This window comes from Solanum dulcamara, chromosome 11 (genome assembly GCF_947179165.1).
Source record: "Solanum dulcamara chromosome 11, daSolDulc1.2, whole genome shotgun sequence".
Lineage (NCBI taxonomy): Eukaryota > Viridiplantae > Streptophyta > Magnoliopsida > Solanales > Solanaceae > Solanum > Solanum dulcamara.
Genome location: NC_077247.1, coordinates 58980176 through 59001078, shown reverse-complemented (window position 1 = coordinate 59001078; position 20903 = coordinate 58980176). Strand labels below are relative to the sequence as shown.

Sequence of the window (20903 nt, the reverse complement as noted above, 5' to 3'; positions counted from 1 at the left end):
ATGACTGAAATGAGAAATAGAAGACAAAACTTATAGAGGAAACAACTTGCGCCCCAAGCAATACATTCTATGAAATGGCTATTATGCCACTACTAGTCTTGTGGGCTACCTAGCTTTGCTATTTTGTACAATGAATATATTTTCGTGCCAAAATTTAATGATTAATTAGTGGGATATGGTTTAGAAATTTTAACTTTTCTTATTTTTAATGAGAAAAAATAGTTGGCACAAAGTGTCTGCCACTTTATTTAACAAAAAATAAAATAAAAAGGAGTAGTCTTCTGCTTTATGTGTACACAATGTCACATTAGAAGCGGACTATTTAGCTGGCATATTACTGTAACTCAATATGCATCAGTCATCATGACTATGATTCATACCATTACCAAGTTTCCGTACACTTCTTTTCAACATTTTCCAACTACACATTTCCTTTATTTCATTGATTTCACATGTTCGATCTATTCAAATTTAAATAGAAAAAAGAATAATTTACCTTTTCTTTTATATTTTTATTTTATTTACTTATTTTCTATATTAGTAATTTAACAAGTTTATTTGAATTAAACCATATGCTCCCTCGTTTAAATTATTTGTCTAATTTTTTTTATTTTTTTTGGATCTGTTTCAAAAAGAAAGTCAATTTGATAATTTTTTAACAGAACAAGATTAAAAAATATTTTGATACATTTAACTAAACTTAGTTAAGACCACAAATACATTTTTACTTTTTTTTTTAAAACTTGGTGTCAATATGATGAATCATAAATTCGATCTGTTCTTTTCCAAATTTGATACCAAAATATTACGTTTCCGAGCCACCGCGTACGTTCCACCAAACCCCAAACAGAAATAGTCTGCCAATTGTATTCTATTTCATCTTTTCTTTCCCTTTGTCAACAAGAGAAGAAAATTGTCAAAGATAGTAATCGTACTTCATATTTTTGAAGTCTTAATAGAAGAACATGCGCTTAAAATAAACGAATTTGTGTAATAAATTAATTTTAAAAAATATATTTTGAGGGTATTTAATTAATCATATAAGTTGGACAAATTGATTTATATATTTTTTTAGACTTAAAGTGCTTATAATAAGCTAGAATTAGTCATAACTAATAAGTTGGTCATGATTTTTCAGCTTATAAACACTTTTAATTTGACAACTTTTTATTCTATCTGTATTATATTTTAATTCTCAAAATGTTATTTCCAAACAAAACCTCTGAAGCTCTAACTTCCTCTCCATTTCATATACGCCCTTCATCATTTTCCTCATTATTTTAATTTAATTATTATTTTCCTTATAAAAAATATAGGTATCTGAGTCATTTTATTAACGAAAAAAAATCTTATTAATTAGTAACATTTTTTTATCAAACATATGGACAGATTATAATTATTATATTTTCTCATTTATATACGTGATGTTGCTTGCTTTGTTTTTCAACATGCTTTGACTAATAAAGAATACAACTTCGCTACTCAACAAGATTGTCAAAGTTTTATTGTTACGTTAAAGAACAATTACATGCTGGCATAAGAATTGAATTAAGGGATATTTTTGCATATAGCAACTCAAAAATATCTTAATTATATTTTATCGCTATAATTTACTAATTATAATTCATAGCTATAGTTATAGCAGCGTTTGAATAATTCGCGCATCATTTGTATATGTTTATATAATTCGCTATACACTTCACAATTTTTGTATAACGTTTGTATATTTCACTATACAATTTATGCACAACATTTGTATAATTCGTTATACAATTTTTAGTGATTGTATATTTCGCTATATACCATTCGATTCGCGCACAACGTTTGTATAAATTGCGCGAATTATACAAAACTCAACTGTATAATCTCGCGAATTATACAAAACTCAAACTGCTCGGTATATCGCATCTCTGTTCCGGATACATACTTTAACGTTCTAATTCATCACATCTCGATTCCGGATACATCACTCAACGTCCCGATACTTATGTGATGTATTCGAGAATAGAAGAAAGTAGGAATTTTTGAATTTTTTTTAAATGATAGAAAATTTTAAAAAATATAATAAAATAAATTATGTATTGAGGTAATTTTTCCAAAACAATAGGCACAAGAAAAGCAAATAAGAAAAAACATTTTAAAAAAGAATAAAATATGAACAAGATATAGCTAATGGGAAAAATTGAACTACATTCTCCACTTGAGGAAAACAGAAAAGACCCAGGTCAATAAGTCAATTACCATCAACTTCAAAAATAAACTAAAATAAACATAGTCACAAAAATGTGTTATTTGAGTAAAAAAAATAATTAGTGAGTGGGAGTGGGTAATGTCGAATTATTAGTTTTGGTCTTCCACTTAATTAAAGTGTTAATAAAATGGTTGTGGTGTAACTCCTCTAATTGACTCATTGTAACCTCTCCCGCTTTATTAATAGTAATTTTCACATTTAGTATTTTTTATTTTAATTTGTTTGTCTTGCTTCTTTGTTTTAATTTGTTTATTTTTTTTTTACTAATTTTTTTATTTTTTATTCTTTATTTTTCATGTGACATGCTACCTACCCACTTATGGGATATCATTGGGTATGTTATTGTTGTTTTCATGTGACATGCTTATGACAACAAAATAAAAGAATATTTTAATATATTTCATATATTTTTAATTGAAATCACAAATTTTATAATTTCTTTTACTTTTTAAAATCTTGTGCTATGTCAAAACCTACCGACAATTAAAAACTGAGAGTACTTTTTACTTACTCCCTTGTCCAATTTCAAGCATGTTGCTTTCATTGGATCATAAAAAATTAAAATAAAAAGAAGAAGAATTTGACAGTAGCAAGCATTCTGTTCTGGCTTTTCTACCATCATAGTTTGATTAAGCAATATATTTAATGATCATCTCCATGCGAATTGTGATAATTCCAATTTTTGAGCCCATAGAAAAGTGTGTTTTCTTAAGAAATTCAATTTTCTCATAGTTGTTCAAATCTTTAATTAATTCTTCCAATGATAAAACTTTAACATTATTTTACAAAACTCGCAATCGAGGAGGACAAATGCCAATAGGTAATGAATCCAAAATGAAGTTCCAATTGAACCATGGTGATGGAGGGAGGTCGTTGGATCTGTTTCTCATTGCGCGGTATTCGGACCAAAGAAATGTCTCTTCTTTTACGCAATTCCTAACTAGTTATAGTCTCATAACTATCTCTCCAACGAAAAAACAAAAGCTAGTGTAGAAGATGAATCGGATGAGTAATAGAAGATAAACCATATAAAGGTAACTATAAAGATATGACGCATGAGCCTAACTCAATCACAATCGTGGATCCAAAACCCAAACAGAAATGAACCTGATTCTGATAACATGTAAAAATATGACACTATCTGGTGATAACAAATTGCGCCCCAAATAGTATACTTTATATGAAATGGCCAATGTGCCACTAATATTAAGGCAACTAGCTCTAAAAAAGTTTCTCCTTTTGATATTATGTACAATAAATATACAAAATAATATGTAAATGGATAATTAGTGCTCCGCATAATTAAAACATTACGTTTCCGAGCCACCGCATACCTTACACCAACCCCAAACAAAAAATTGTCTGCCAATAATTGTATTCTTTTCTTTCCTTTCCTTTTGTCAACAAGAGAAGAAACTTGTCAAAGATTGTAATCATACTTCATATATTTTAAGTCTTGAAGGGACAATATATATGTGCTTAAATTAAACGAATTTATGTGATTAAAAAAAAAAAATATTAAGAGAGTATTTTATTGGGGAATACACAAAGGTAAATAGGTCCTTCTTGCCTCCATGTGGGAGTACACAAAGGGTAAATAGGTCCTTCTTGTACAACCTGTGTCCTTGATAATTCAGGGCAGTATTATATGAGAGGTTGATAAATGACAAATACAATTTATAAGCTAAAATTAATTAAAAAAAATTGACAACGGCAATCACTCTGTTCTGGGGGGAGAAATTGAACTATATACACCACTTATGATTGCATCTTGGAGATCCAGGGTAAATAGAAAAGAATCAGGTCAGTAAATCAATTACCATCAACTTCAGATATAACTAAAATAAACATAGAAGGTCTTGGTCTTCCACTTAAGGAGGTACTTAATAAAGGTAGCTGTGGTGTTAGTGTAACTTCCTCTAATGGACTCATTATTTTCCCTCTCCCGCTTCATTAACTGTAAATTTCACATTATACTCTCTCCATTTAGTTTCACTCGTCCGGTTTAAGTTTTGCACGTCTGTTAAGAAATAATAATTGTAATAAATATTTTTCCATAATATATATATATATATATATATATTAATTAATTAATAAATATTTAGTATGAGGTTTTGGAAAATAAGTAATTAATGATAAAAATAAAACGTGAAAAAATAATAATTATATTTTATTGATATATTAATAGGGACAAGTAATAAAACTAAAAAATTATTTTTTGAATAGTAAACGAATAATAGTAAATGGAGGGAGTACTTTTTACTTACTCAGTTACGTCGTTGTTCATTTTCAAGCGTGTTACTTTCTGTAATATTAGGTTTTGAGTCAAACTCACACCCAAAAGCATCTCAATGAAGGAGAATTGTCTAAGTCTTATAAGAAGTTCATTCCAAAAGCTGGCTCAAAGAAAGAAGAATTGTCCAAATTTTATAATGAGTTTACTTATCTCATTAACCACCAACATGAGACTTTTGAGATTCTTCAACACTCCAGCTCATTCCCAGTGTTTAACATGTGGTGCATGAACAATTTTTAATTTCGGCAATCCAACATTGAGTGAGATAGATTTTGATACCATGTAAAATTAGGTCTTAAGCCTAACTTACACCCAAAAGTTGGCTCAAATAGAAGAGGAGCTCAAGCCTTACAAGAAATTCACCTATTTCATTTAATCATCAATGTGGAACTTTTGAGATTTTTTAATACTTTTAATGGAGCTTAAAGTCTTTCATTTTTTTAAATTTTTATTTTCGACAACAAGAAGCACTCTGCTCTGGTGTTCCTAACATTATTGATGATTCTGCATGGGTTTACTTTTGTCATGTCGCGAGTTATTGACTCACTCATTTATTAACTTATCTGATCTTAAGTCCTTAACCCACTCAAAATCAAATCAGCTAAAAGTTTGACCAATTCGAACTAAGCATACGTGTAGTTCCAAGTGAATCACGAGAAAACTTATTAAAGTATGTAAATAAGTTTGTTTTATATAATATATTGTGTATATCTATGATAACGAAGAAAACAAAGTTTTATCAACTTTTTGGGGAGTTAAGCGAATTGTAAGAAAATAATGAAAGAAATTAAAACTTAGTAATAGTTGGGGATTGAACAAAATATGACTCATAGTTTAGATCATTTAATTGACACAACACAACTTATACTTTTAGGACTCAATTTATTTAACTCGTTCAAATTAATTAGGGGTCGTTTGGTATGAAGTATTAAAAAAATAGTTTATATATTATGTATGACATTATTGAGAATTATATTTGGTAGAAATATTGAACCTATGTATAACTAATTCATGGATTGATTACACACCCTACATGATATTCTGGGATATATAACTAATATCTTTCATTTGGTGATATTAGTAATATATGGGATTTAATACCATTTGACCGATATATGTATGGACAAAAATACAATTCAAATCATTATGTTTATTTTCTTGATTGTATGTTTTATATTTGTACTAGTAAATTTATTTAAATAAATTAGCTTACAAATTTTATTATTTAGAGAGACTTGTTTGTTGATAAATAAATTCAATACAAATCAATACAATATTTGAAATGTGAGTTGTTAAACATTTACTAATTAAAAAGGCAAAATGTATCACCACATGACATTTGTGATCTCAATTTAATGTATTATTTATTGATATATATGTGGTTTTCTAATTATTTATACTTTGAGAAATTTATAAAATTGCATAGATATTAAAACTCAACTTGCAATTTTTATGTGTAAATGTAAATGATTTATTTATTTTTACTATTGTTTACCATTTTTTCGATTTCAAAAGTAGTTGGTTTAACTTTTTAAAATTGACAATTGACGTTGTGAGCGATCAATTTATTAAGATGACAATTTTTTATCCTCGAATAATTCAAGTGAAAAAATAACAAAAATGACAACAAATTAAAATTATTCTTCTCCTAGCTAGTTGGAAGGCCATAAAAAATAACACTGTCCAACAATTATCTACTTTGATTCAATTAAATGAAATAAAAAATCTCATAATATATAATTCAAAGATATAATTAAAAATAATCTTTTTATAGAGTTTTAATTCAAACACGAGATGAGATGGAAAATAATAAACCAAACATTCGATAAAACATATACTGCTAAGTACTAATCCCTGCATTATGATTTAGCGTTGTTAATTTTTTTTACCAAAAGACCCCTACATGGCTAAATGGTGTATTTACTACCTCTACTTATACCCCCTGATTAATTGTCTATTCCCAATACCTAAGTCATATGCCTCCATTCTAATTGGTCATCTAGATTAAGTTGATTCTTTCAATAATTTATTTCACATCAGAAGTGCTGATCGACTCATGAGTTAAGATGACGTTAATATTGTCTTAAGGATCAAAAAAATAAAATCAATTTAATCCAGTTGGTGATGAAGTGATCATTACCATTTGTATTAAAGGATGTTGCCATATGGTCCAATAATTAAGATGCTAGAATTAGATGTTTTGCGGGTTAAAATTACTGCTCCCTCCGTTTTTTTTAATTATCAAATTTTAACTTGACACATGACACATCTATTAAGAAAATAATTATTGATGTAGTAAGTTTACCATTTTATCATATTAATTGATAGAGTTTTAAATATATTTACTCATTATATTTTTAAAAAATATTAACTCAATATTAATAAATTGAGGGTATAATTGAAAGAAAAAAATAGTTCTTTCTTGATTTGTCAAAATTGACAAGTAAAAAAAAATTAAATTAAAAAATATTTGATAAGTAAATAAGAACGAAGAGAGTATATGCAATTTCGCTTCCCTCCACCGTGATACCGAGGTCACAAATGACTGAATCTTTTATTTAAGATCACTAAATATAAAAATCTTCTTTAAGTACACTAAGTAGATGAAGACATTAATTAAATGTGCAAATTTTGATTTTCGGTCTGATCATATTTTTTAAGAATAAAAAACATAACTGAACATTTAAAATTATAATAAATTAAAACTGAAAAAACAAAATAAAAACATTTGGTACGATGATACAATCGTTTTTTTGATTTTAACCGAAATATGTCCACCCCTGACAACAACGGTGTTGTGAAACATGTTTTTGGGTTTAGTATTTTCACTTTGTATTTTCTGCCGGGATTTAGTATTTTGACGATCATTCTTTCTAGATCAGTGGATAACAAAAGGTGCAATGTATTGATGGAGTAATTGGCTGGAAAGTTCAATTTCACCTAATTTACCATCTCTTGGTACGATCAAAATAAATGATACTTCCTTTTTGATCCATTCATGTTTACTTGTCCAGATGTATTAAATACTATTACTTTCTCTGTCTTATATTAGTTGGTTATTATACTAAAAATAGTTGTTCCATATTAGTTGATCACTTTACTAAATTAAGAAAACATTACTTGATTTTTTTTCATGTTATTCTTACAATTAATTCTTTTTTAAAGTGTTCACACTTGGCGGTAAAGTTCCAAAAAACTTTAAGAGGTGAATTGGTAAAACTATCATCTTATTTATTATTTCTTAACATGCGAGTAAAAAGGAAAGTGATAAAGTAATATGAGACGGAGAGAATATAACTGATTCATTCATCTATTATTTCTTAAAAGGTGTGTAAATTTCGTTGTGACATATTAAAGTAAATTAATTAATACTCCATTCCATATTAAGTGAGTTTTTGAGGGACTTTTCATTGTTCAAAATAATTGAATTGTTCAAAGTTCATGATAGATGTTTTGATTTTTTTTTCATATTTGTCCTTTCATTTATTGAAGTTTTATAATATTTTCTAGAAGATAAATCATACTACTTGTAAAGTTATATTTATGATTTTATAAAAAAACAATAGTGAAAAATATGATTCAAATTATGTCCTTAAATATTTTTTTTAATATATATGTATTATCTCACAAATTTACTTAAATAGAGGAATGTACATATCTTTAAATTATGAGTTAACAATGTAAGTGTAAACTGATTGTATAGACTTTATTACCATAGTAGTAGTAGTAAATACTGTGTGGAAAGCCTTTAATCATGAGTCTCCCATGACACAACTGAGCTATTGGTCCCCCCATCTATTCCTTCTTTTAATGCACCAAACTTTCTCTTAATTTCAACTCGATTTTTTTATCAAAATCATCCTTGAAATATAACTCGCTATAACTCGCATAAATATTTTTTTTTGTTAACTTCTATTAAAAAACTAATAGAACAAACACATGTGTCAAGCACATGACTCATCGTACGTTTGATTTCTTCATCTTCATAAGCAATAGCGCACAAGAAGTTGGGACTTTTTATTCATGATTTTGTGCAGAAAAATAATCTGCTCTAATTGAAGGAGCTATGAACTTTATGCAATTTATCATCCTATATAGTACAAATGAGCCTTAGAGAATAAGGTAAAAGACAACTCCATAATCCTTCTCTTCTTTCTTGTTCCAACGATATTTAATTCATTACTACAGTTGATGAGATTAGGATGTTAGTTTCATTTTCATCGTCTTTGTCGTCTTGAAAGAACTATTGTCTTTGCGAAGGAAAAGTAGAAATAACCATGATTAGGATCTGCTATGGCAATCAGCCCCTTGCCTATTTGATAAATTGTCTAAAAGAAAACAACACCAATCTAGCAAAAAACAGCAACATAATAGAAAAACAACGAAGAAGTTGATAAATCAATATATAACAGAGCACAACCATGGCGGCAATTACACAGCAAGCAAGGACATTGTCGATGAAAGAGGCTGACATACAGCTGATGTTGGCCGCTGAAGTCCATCTCGGCACTAAGAACTGTGACTTCCAAATGGAACGTTACGTCTTCAAGCGCCGCAACGATGGTATCTACATTATACAGTGAGCTTCAGACTTCATACAGTGAGCCACGACTTCTCATTCTCATTGATCCAAGATCTGATCACCAGCCTATCAGGGAAGCTGCACTTGGAAATTGCATAAAGTACATTTGGGGGAAATCAAACGTACGGTATATTGAGATTTGGGGAAAGTCATATGCTTGGCACATGTGTTTGTTCTGATAGTTTTTTAATAGCAGTCAACAAAAAAGATATTTATGCAAGTTATAGCATAGTTGAAGGATGTTTTTTTGTTCACAATTATACCATATGATGTGCCCTAAGTTTGGATTTTACTTCATGGATGATTTTGGCCAAAAACTCATCTCAACTCCTTCACATTATTTTGTTCTACGCTTTTTCCCTTTTATAATTTGCATCATGTTAATGTCTATCAAAACTTTTCACATTATAACCCTTCTCCCTCGACAACATTTCACATCGTTGGATTAAAGGGGAAAGAAAGATAAATCACCTAAAATCAAATTCGAGGATAATACTCTAGCGTGCTAACTCTAGAATTTCAATAAGAGAACTCAATATATATATATATATATATATATATCAGTATTTTTAGATCACTTTTACCAGTCGCATAGTGTAATACTTAGGTGAATTCCCTTCCTTACATGTGGTTCCGCCATTAGTCACCAGTTTCACAAGAATTTTTTAGAAAAGAAGCCACGCCAGAATAAAATCAATAAAATTTCCACCTAAAGCCTAATTATATATGTTTTCTGTTCTACAAGTTTATTGTTTATCTCCTCAAAAAAAGTGTAAACTAACTTTAAAATAATATTGAAAGAATTATTGTTTCTTGTTTTGTTGTTGTCACGCTATATGGCAGGGCCTCGTTGCTTCAAATATTAGTATTAACTCGCATTAACTATGGCCATGGGTTCTTCGCTTACTTTAATTAATGCAGAAATTAAGCCCTAATTTAATTTGCGTAAATTTAAATAAACGATAATTGATCCGCATTCTTTTCTTCAGAGAAAAAAAATAAAAATAAAATTGGATGACAAGAAGTTGAAACAAAAAATATAGTACTATTAGCTGGAATTGCAGTTAATTAGTTGTTGCAACTTTCTCTACACACCTTATGTACACGATTTCAGTCACACCTTACCGTTTACAAGAAACGAACCAAAAGATCCAAAAAAATAATTGTCAATCCAAAAATACTTTTAAGATAATGTGTGATACTTGTTCGTTTTGAACTTTTGACCAGGGCTTAGCTTACACTTGGTCGGTACCGTGATGAGTAGGGAAAGTAGGCTTGGCTAACCACGTAGGGTTGTAATCTCCAGGCATGATCACAACAAATTTTGGTTCCATCTCCGGTTTCATCAACTCTACCGGCTGCTTCTGATCTTGACAGCGATCCGAATTATTAACGTTGTTTGAAGACGATGGTGAAGATGATTCTTCCGTCGAAGGTTTCTTGTAGGAACAAGTTACGATTAATAACGCTAACGCTATTAATCCTAATATAATTGCTAGCCCACCAAAAAGGTAAGGGACTGGTGAATTCCATTTGGGAATACCCGAGTCTACTAGTAATGTTGAAGTTGTATTATGTGATGGTTTCATCATCATCATACTACTTGTCAATTTTTTTTATCTCTCTTATGGTATTGATTGATATGTTATGTTTTTGTATTTATAAGAGGGAAAATAATGGGTTTTAACAGTGCATAGATAAGATTGGAAGGGAAAATAGTTATATATAATGGAGTTATACAAGTATCCAAGCAAAAAACCATTCACTACTCAAAAAAGGGGAAAAAAAGGTTTAGGATTCTTTCTTGGAGTATACTGTATTCCTTGCTGATCTATGTACTCAAAAATTCGCCGGTGCATCACTTTTCAAGTCTTGTCTAACTTTTAGTATTTCTTGAATTTCCATATTTATCCCTAACTAATTACCTAATTCTTACTTGTCCGTCGAAAACAGTTTAATTATGTATCTTCTTGTGATTTACATCTTTTTTTATTAATTTAATGATTTACATCCTTATTTCCTTGCAAAATCATAAAAAAATCATATTTTTTTCCAATTAATTTGTGAGGGTAAAATAAGAAAAATAAAAATGAATAGCAAATATTTGTTCCCTTTTTTATTACAAGTATCTCACGGGCCTTATTATTTCTGAGGATTTTGAATAGAATAAACAATTGGGAACAAATTTCTGAGCTCCTAATGCTCATTTCCTTAGATGTCTTATGGAAAAAAAGAGTCACTTTTCGCTTCCAACAAATATTTCAATGTTGATACAGTCCAGGAAATTGTTAAACTCCTTCTTACCAAATAATGACTGACACTACTGTCTTTCTGTGAATCTGCACGAGTGTGCTTAATCACAAGTATAACAACAACGACCAAAAATTAATGAAGAGACATAGGGTATTGTAGTTTGGTCAGTATTGTTTTGCATACAAGTACACTCATTAACTGTTTTTTTACAATTTCAATAATGAAAAAAATTTGAGAATCAAAATTATATGCTAGAATCATTAAAGCCATTAATCAATTTATTGGTTACTATTTAAGTTGTATTGCTAAAATCTAAATTACGCAGATCTGTGAAAAAGGGCGGGAAGAATATCCCCCAACTTTCTTGTGGATAAAAATTATCTTAGGAAAATATTAATTTTGATTTCATATTTTACCCTTGTAAATAAATTGAAAAAAAAGTGACTACCGTGCAAATTGCAAGTTACTCAATTTTTTCTTAATTAAGATATTTTTAAATTTTGCTTAATTGTATTTATGTCTACAATAAATCTTTTTATGGATAGAGTCGGAAATTTTGTTTCATGTATAGAAGACAATTATATTTTGTTTTTCTAACGTAACTTGCCTTCATGTCCTTTTCTTAATTCTATATCGTTGTTGAAATATATAAATCAATTAACAACACACGTTTTCAATAATTTATTCGCGATTCAACTTAAATATGGAATGACCTTTAATGTACTAATTAGTATCCCTAAAAATTTCCCCTGTCATCCAATCCTTTATTAAACACTAGAATTGGGAGACTTGTTGGTGACGATCATTCATCTAGCGTCACTATCATCTAATAAAAAATAAGAAATTAAATTACAGAAAGCTTATAGTTTTCCTAAATAAGCTCTTCCGTCCCTTTTCCTAGTTTTTCTTTTTCTAGTTTAATCTAAATTCAACTAAAGATAGTGTGGATTATACTCTAGTGACGCTTTCTTTTAATGTCTCTATCGTTACCTCATGCTAATTATTTTGACATGTTATCTCCATTAAAAACCGCATATGATCAAAAAACAACTGACAAAATATCAGGCAGATCATGACATTCTATAATTTTATTTTATTTTAAATAAAACTTATTATATACGAATAGAAGATTTAAAATCTTTAAATTTAAAATAAAATTGACTTTAAAATAACATGTTCAGTTAAATCTACTGAACCTGTCCTAGATTCGAATTTTAATTCTTGCCCAACTGTAAGTATCGGGGGATTGATTATGGAAGGGTATATGCGTAATTTGATGGTATGAAAAAACTAACATGAATAATAGTAATGTGTGAATATTTGAAATTGAAGGAGAGTTTCTTATTAAATAGGCCTATAGGGCCCGCTAAACGTGTTCTTTCGGGTTAAGAATCCATTTCAGTTCATGAATTTTAAGTCACACTCATGATAGGCTGATATTTATTTATTTATTTATGAAAAAAGGAAAAAAGAAGTGCAGCTTTAACAGAAAAGTGATGGATAAATCAAGGTTCCAGAGGAATAAGATGGCTTTCTTACGATCAAATTTATGTGTTAAATAGTCTCTTAATTAACAGCTAAGTAATCCTAAATTTCACGATAACCCAGGTTTCATTATGTTTATTTCCTAATAAGAGAATAAACAAGGAAAATTTACTTAATTGAGTGCTTTTTTAAAATTAATTACTGATTTTAGCGATATTTTTTATTTATTACAATTTATAGCAATATTATGATAAATACACACTTGTATTAAAAGTGAATTATGCATACAATATAAATGTATTATAAGTGTTTTAAAATTTATATTATGTTCGTGTAGTAAGAAACTGACATAATGTATTATAAGTCTATTAAAGTATGTGATAAATGTATTGTCCATCTATAAAACTTGTATTATATATGTTTTATAAATAATTCTCTGCAATATGTATTAAAACTGTATTATAAATGTATTATAAGTGTTCAGTGATTTTTTTTTTTGTTTTTGCTATAAATGATAAATATTTTCTTAATATTATATATTTATGTAAGTTTCCCAAACAAGAAAAGTATAATTGCATATATATTGTTTATTATTTCAAGTGCTGAAGTGACAAATATTAAAGATGATAAAGACTGACCACCCAAAATAAAGACATTGCAAGTGGCCGTTCAAGATTATATGGGCTTGTAAAGCCCATTTTTAGCCCACATTCATCATGTGAACTCAAGCCCAATTCTATCTTGTTCGTACATCAAAGCGATTCGGGTCCAAGAGCCTGAATCCGGACATAAAGCCTGGGGTCGTATTACGCGCCTAATTTGTAAAACAATTTTAGCCTTTTGGAGAAAGCTTGCTTTATTCACCAGCAGGTATGTAATATGTTACATTGTTGTTCAAAATTCTGTTCTTAATGTCTTCTTATACGTTTATAGAAGTTGTAGTGCTTGATGATTCTTCATAATTTTTGAAAATCGCTTACTCCCTCATCGCATATCACATGTTTGAGTTAATGATTTCTCATCCCATTATATAAAAATATATACAATTTTAATTGAAAACGGTAGAATCTCTTGGTTAATTTGCCTAGATGCTGGTTAATGCACTTCTCTCAAGTTTGTTTGTTTGTTGCTAATGGTTGTTTAATTAATTTTAGTAATAAAGCTACTGAGTTCTGCACAATCGAATCACATTGAGGCTCTAAGAAGTGCATTTGTTCTTGGCGAATTAAGCTCCGTTGTTACTGCAATATGAAGTGCTAATCTGAGGCTGCTAATTCGGAATATGACATTGTGTTATGTTGAATTAGACTCGTTCGACACAGGTACATCAAGGAAAATGAAGGATCCGCGTAACATAGGTTGTGGACACATTGGCTTCCAGAAGAATTGTTTTTTCTTTCTTTAAAAGTCACCAAATCTTATAAGATCCTTGAATAAGTATGGTTGCTTGTCTCCTGATTATTATTGAGGACAAACTATCTCTTCTTTCCCTTCAAATAATAACTGAGAATCTGACTACAAACATTAAACTGAAGCTGCTATTTTTAAGAGATTATTGCAAAATGATGAAAGGTGATTCTTAAACGTTGCAGTTTTGTCTAACACAGGCCTCCTTAGTTCCCTCATACAAGAACAAAGTGAACCAAGGGACTCTTATTTTAAGTTGGCCAGGCTATATTCCTTGATTTGAATTACTTTGACAATTCTACCTCTTAATGCCTATTGAATAAATTGATGATTTGGTATGAAAGAATCTTCGTTGTGGCTGTCAAAAAGATCAAAAAAGTAATGATGTTTGGCAAATGGAATTGCAGAAATAGATACGTAAAGCCCTAAGGACCTGAAGAATGTTTTCTTGCTTTAATGATTTTATGAACATTGGAATAACAAGAATTGCTCCATTATAACTGTGTAAAAAGTGCTGAGTTTCAGCCAATGGCAGAGCAGAAATAGGTACTAAAGTGCTACATTTTTTATGAACTATATGCTTTTAAATGCTGGTTTAGATTAGCCTCAGGTCCTTTGACAGTCAACTGATGCTTTTTAAAATGAGACATCTTTGTTGAAGTCCTGAAAAGTAATTGGACATGATTTAAAAGGAAGTATAATATAGTAGAGCACCTTGAATATCCTGTTGTTAATCAAATTATATCCCCTATATCTTGATCAGGAATATCTCAAACAATCTGAGTTGTTTGTCTGTTACTCTGGGTTGGAATAATATTGGCCGTGACACATTGATGAGTATTCTTTTTCTTTGCTAGTGAGTTGTGAGGTGGATAAAGGTTCTTTGTTCAACGAATAGCAGTGCAGAATTGGATACTAAAAGTACCCAATGCTCAAAAAGGACCTAAAAGTGAACATCCAAGCCATTCTTGGATGAAGTTTCTTAGCCACAAGGTTCTTACCTCCTTACATTTTCATCGTATTCCTCGATAATCTGGAACTTGCCTTGTTACTTTATCAATGACTACTTCACATCAAAAAAGGTAAAAGTGCAATATGCTTTCCTTCTGCTTCTTGTTCAATCAGTTGCACATGTTGTAAACCTGGTATCAGCTCAGGACTGATAAAAGGACACTGTGTTTTGATTACTGATACTGTTGAGGCCATGCAATACCTCCTCATCTTATGCTTCACAGTTTATTATTACTGGAAATTGAATGAACTGGATCACATGGATTGCTAAAGATTGATTAGCAATTTATTAGCCTTCAAACAAGTATGAGGAGATCAGCAAGCATCATTATTGATATTTCTTAGTGCTAAACTGTTTTGGTAGTAAATAGATTGGTGCAGAAATAACTGAGCCAAATAATGGCTGAGAATCTATTAAAGCAACCCCAAGTCATGTCTGTAAGCTACTTCTTTTTTGGGCTTGTTTGTAAGGCATCTGTATTTATAAATACCTTCTGCGCTTTTGATTTCTGCTAAACAATAGTATTCTGCAATTGAACTAGATAGAAAATGTTGGATTATGTAGCAATTTGTTAAAAGTGCTCATGAGGCATGCTTAAACCTCGAAGCTAGATGCATAGCAGGCTAGGTGCTTTTTGTTGCTCAGGCAGTGCACAAGTGTAAGGTGCGTGCCTAGAAAAATACAGCCAACTAATTGCTTCTTAAAAATTTTAAGTAATTTATAAGGCCTGTAAGTTCTATTTTGAAGTGGGTGACACTAATCAATAATTATAAAGCAATGTCATATATTACTTGTTATAAAAATGTTAGTAATCAAACGGAGTTAGAAATTTAGTTGAGAAAATTAGTTCAAAGGCAATTAGTCAATGAAATTGAATTAGAAACTTAAATTTGCATTTGTGCAACAGAATAAAAAATTTAAAATTATTTTGAACCTGATTGACATGTTTTATTCTTCATATATGTTTCACTTGCAATTTTTTTTTCTCATTCCCTTTGTCCATACAACTTCTTGTTTGTGTTTATTTTTATTTTTGTTTCTTCATCTCCATTTTCCTTCACTAACGTGTGCTCTTTAACCCTTCTTTGCAATTAAATTCTAACCAAGCCCTGGGCTGCTCTTCTTCCCTTTTGCTTTTGACAACACCATTCTGTTGGTAATATTGCTTTTCCCATTACTTGTGTCTGGACTCAGTTCCTTTTTAATGTGGAAAAGTTAACTGCATTCAATTCTTCTTTTCTTTTTTCTTTTTCCCTTTAGGCATTCGGTATCTATGCCGGATAGGTCCACTAAGAAGGTTAACACTTCAGATTAAAAGGTTTTAGATTAACCCAAGACCTCTGGTTGAGGATGCAGATTTCTCATTCATTCCACCACGCTCCTTGATATTGCAGTCAATTTTTTGCTTCTTGCAGGACTAGTACTTTTGTCTTGTTGGGTCAATTCCAATCCCTTTACACAGGAGGGCTTTTTTTTGTTTCTCCTCAGGAAAATTGTACATATTGACTGCAATGTGGTCTAAAGGAAGAACTCTTTTTTTACATATACAACAATGCAGATAATTTAATAAATCCTCTGTGGGAAACTACTTTAGTACTTTCTCATTATTCAATAGCTAGTTTGATCGATAATGATGTAAGATACAATATTAATACTAGGTTTAGGGACTTGGAGTTGACTTTCTCATTGCTATGAAGGGACAATTCCATAACTGCTATCTGCCATTAATTGTGTGGAGAGCATCTGGTCTACTTCAGTGACGTCTGTTCTTTTCGCGAATCAACCTTTGATTCTTGGCCTTGTTTCTGCATAGACTTTTCTTGAAGCATACCTTATGGTTTTCTCGAATTTACGGTTCTTCTTCTTCTCTCTGTACCTTAGGACTCTGGCTTCTCTGTCCATTGGAGTAAGCTAGGGAGGTATCTGAATTGGAGGGCCTGAGAAAAGTCAATCTTCCCTTTTGGAGTTTGTGGGTGGAAGTTTGAAGTTTCATTTAGTGCAGTTTCTGGGAAAACACTGACATCCATCGGCGAAATGGAAACCTGAGAATGCATCTAGATAAATTAAACTAAATTGGTCATCGTTCTGATTAACTATTACTTAAAAAGATACCTACAATTATTCGTCCATAAAAAGTGAAATCAGTGATCTGAAAAATAAGGAATAAAAATTTAGATCCATAAAAATTTCCTTGGTCCGTGAGTTTTGTTAAAGTGCACGTTGCCTGAAGTGAGATATATGGATACAGATTAGAAAACTCACACTGTGACTCATAGTAGCAGGGTAACCATATCTAGTGTTATAATAGTCATACTCCATTCCCAGCTGAAAATTTAGGTGGTGACTTTGTTGTTGTTGGTGGTGGTAGAGAATCAGAGTTTTTTCCTGTCCTTCCTGAACTGGCACAACACCATCTCCACGGTAGTTCTTTTGAGGAACAGAGTAATGTTGTTGCTGCTGATTGATACTGTACTGATCGTTAAATTGACTATCCCCTCCATGCTCCACAAGATACAAATAGTCATCCACTACTTCCCCACCAAACAACATCCCATAGTTGTTATTGTCAACGTTGTTCTTATTGTTCTTCTTAACAGGAGGATTCAGCAGCAACCATGAAGCTGCTTCATCTTCATCTTCTTCATCTACAGTCATATCATCTGCATCTTGAGTAAAACTCAAGAACCCATAATACTCCACGCTTTTCCTTGTGGGCCCACCAATATCATAGAGCCACCGCCAACAGTGTCAACAGCTGGAGGACCATAAAGGGTTCCTGGAAATTGGAATTGAGACGAATTTAGAATTTAAGTTTGATGGGTTCAATCTTTAAATGGCCTTGCTACTTAATACTATACATTATATGGTTCAAAAGTCATATTTATTGAATTATTTGTTATTTTTTTTTATCTGTAGGAGTATAATTTATGTTCTGTCGTATAAATAGTGGTGGCTACCTAGAAGGGGCATAAGTGGGACACGGTAGTGACGGCGCAGGCGCGCCGAGGGGTTGGCTGAATGGATGTCAGTGTCGCAGGAGGCACAGAGTGAGGCAGCATCTGCCTTGCAAAGAAAGGCTGCAGGGGCACACTCGCAGGCCTCGCAAACCCACACACGCTCGTGACGTGAAGCCACCAGATTTGCTGCATGTATGCGGGTGTCACAGCCCGCACACAAAAAGGCGGAATCCACCCTGCAGTAAACTGTACATGCAGCAGAACAGCAACTGTCACACACCCTTGCCCAGTTGTTGCTACTGCCATCAAAATCCCCACTGTTCTCCTTTTTCAACATTGAACTAATTTTGGTTTCTTGTTTTTCCTCTTGCTCTCTATTTTCTATTGTACTTCGAATACTGAACTTGAGCAGGTATGCTGTAAACTTATGGGGTGCTATGAAATGTGAAGGGGGAGAAGGAGAAAAAATAACAGTAGGCAGCTACAAAGTGGGAAGAGAATCCACAGGTCCACAACTTCAATGTTCTTGTTGAGATAGAATCTGCTCTTTTCACCTTTATGGTACGACTCTTCATCCACAAAAGTTAGGAAGCTCTAACATTGTCTTTACTATATGCTTTAAAAATATTGATCTGGATTAGCCTCCGAATGCATTCTTTGACAGTCAACTGATACAATCTAAGATGAAACACTTTCTTTGAAATCTTGCCTACATCAATGTATGTGCTTCTTTCGTTCACAGTTTATGAAAAATACCAGCAAAATTAACTCTAGTCAATATGATTTGCTTGTATCCCTTAGCAGTCAAGGAGTTAGAATAACAGCTTTGGGTACCAAGGTGCAAATCCTAACAGAGGTGACGCTACTATAATTTTTTTCGCAATTGCCTAAATATCGGTGGACATAGTTATTCAATACTTGTACTGATCGGAGGTGGTAGGTGCCTGGTGAATTAATCAAGCTGTGTGGCCTGGCATCACCATGTGTGTAAGGCACAATCTCGACATATGCAGAAAAATATACACACATATATATATAGTGATATCGTTACGTACACATAAAAAAATATTTCTTCAAAACCCCATATATACAAAAGCAAGGAAAAATATCACAATATTGTACACGACGGCAAGAAAATCTGTCAAGAACAGCATAATATTGTATACAAAAGTTTTTTTTTAATCAAGAACAGCACAATAGTAAGGGGTTAGGTCTGCGTACACTCTACCCTCCCCAGACCCCACATGGTGGGATTATACTGGGTTTGTTGTTATAGTCAGAGTTGAGTTTGAATGATCCTTGTAGAGTCTGCTTTCAAATTACAATTTCATTATTGAATTATGATGTTGAGTTATATTTCACTCCGAGCATTTTAAATTCATTATGTTTCTACTATGGATGAATGTTGAGTTGCCCACTCGAGTCTTATTATCCTTAAGTTGAGTCTTCCACTAAGTGATTGAATGAGTGATCAGATAAAATGTTCGCTTGGTCTTCAAGTGCCGATCACACCTAGGGTACCCTCTCGGGGCATGACACAATACCTTCAGAGAACGGGAGAGGAAAGAACTGCAGTAGTATGAAGTGAGTGTTACAGGCCATAAGGCAATCCCCAAGCGCGTGATCATTGCAAGTTAAAAATTCAGTTCCACCTAGCCTGAACGTTCTATCAAAAAGGCATAACAGACATAATTTCATCTGTTAACATCCTATGTGCTCGCTTTCATTAATCGTTTGGTATTTGAATATCAGCTGCATCACACAAAAATGGTATGTCAGCATACATCCCAGCAAGTGCGCATCTTATAGACTCTATAACTGTGAACAGATAGGCAAATGCGACAGCCGTCCAAAAGTGCATGCCAACCTTGCCCCAGTATACCTCAAGTAGCATCCAACTGCTTAAAGTCCCAATAACCTGCAAGGCAATATCAAGTAGCATGCCCATCACACCACATGAAAACTAAAGAAATGAAGCCATTCCTTTCTCCTCACTATACCAAGATAAGCAACAAAGAAGTATGCCATTAAAAACCAGCTCGGTAATCTCCCAATAGCTCCCAGGAAAGGGTATGTCAGAAACTCAAAATCTTCCAAGAAGGAGTGGAGATAATATGCTGTCTCAGCATACATCCAAGTCACATGATTTAGGGCAAAGATTTATCGATGGTTCATTCCATTCCGAAGTTAATAATGTCCAAGAAATTGGCAAACTTTCCTCTAAATAGCTTGTTTGGATGGTTGTTACCTATTGTATTGTGTTGTTAGTTTAAATACAACGTTGTTTTAGTTGTTACTTTTATTGTATCATATTGTTAAATGCATCATTACGTAATGACGAAAAATCTCATCCTATGTAACGACTGGTTTGGTATGATCACGCTGTTACCTTTTTCTATTACCTTTTTTTTTCTTATTTTATCTTTTCTTATATGAAGAGGGCATGGAAGTGAGGCTTGCCACCCAACCTATCCCCAAGACAGAAAGTTTTAAATATCTTGGATCCATCATCCAGAGTAGTGGAGATATCGATGATGATGTCACGCACCGCATTGGGACAGCGTGGATGAAATGGAGGCTTGCCTTTGGAGTCTTGTGTGATAAGAAAGTACCACCTAAACTTAAAGGTAAGTTCTACAGAATAGTGGTTAGACCAGCGT

The 20903-nt window shown here is 31.8% G+C and overlaps 1 long non-coding RNA gene and 2 pseudogenes across 1 annotated transcript; 1 reads left to right on the top strand and 2 right to left on the bottom strand.

The window, feature by feature from the left end:
- The first annotated feature begins 13650 nt into the window (after positions 1 to 13650).
- Positions 13651 to 18277, top strand: LOC129874123 (uncharacterized). The gene is made up of 3 exons (XR_008762839.1): positions 13651 to 13737; positions 15132 to 15267; positions 18203 to 18277. It is a non-coding gene; the product is annotated as an uncharacterized LOC129874123 (long non-coding RNA).
- Positions 16219 to 18800, bottom strand: LOC129874121 (zinc finger protein CONSTANS-LIKE 2-like; annotated as a pseudogene).
- Positions 18801 to 19740: 940 nt separating this feature from the next.
- Positions 19741 to 20400, bottom strand: LOC129872754 (protein TIC 20-I, chloroplastic-like; annotated as a pseudogene).
- Positions 20401 to 20903: the final 503 nt, after the last annotated feature.